The sequence below is a fragment of the Propithecus coquereli genome, unplaced genomic scaffold, assembly GCF_000956105.1.
Source record: "Propithecus coquereli isolate 6110/MARCELLA unplaced genomic scaffold, Pcoq_1.0 Scaffold141, whole genome shotgun sequence".
NCBI lineage: Eukaryota > Metazoa > Chordata > Mammalia > Primates > Indriidae > Propithecus > Propithecus coquereli.
The window spans coordinates 186,558-187,071 of NW_012138414.1; positions in this window are offsets into that span (position 1 = coordinate 186,558).

Here is a 514-nt window from a genome sequence, read left to right on the forward strand (position 1 = left end):
ACCTCAAACTCCTGGGCTCAAGCAATCCTTCTGCCTCAGCCTCCCGAGTAGCTGGGACTACAGGCACGCGCCACCATGCCCGGCTAATTTTTTCTGTATATATATTTTTAGTTCTCCAGATCATTTTTTTCTATTTTTTTTAGTAGAGACGGGGTCTCACTCAGGCTGGTCTCGAACTCCTGACCTTGAGCCATCCACCCGCCTCGGCTTTCCAGAGTGCTAGGATTACAGGTGTGAGCCACCGCGCCCGACCCGATTCCCTGCTTTTAATTCTTTTGGGTGTATGACTGGAAGTGGTATTGCTGGGTCATAGGATAACTTTTTTAATTTTTTGAGAAACCACGGTACTGTTTTCCACAGTGACTGGTACATTCCTACCAGCATGCACAAGGGATCCAATGTTTCTGCATTGTTGACAGCACTTGTTATTTTCTGTTTTGTTGTGTGTGTTTTAATAATAGCCACCCTAATAGGTCTGAAGCGGTATCTGATTGTGGTTTTTTGTTTTTTTTTG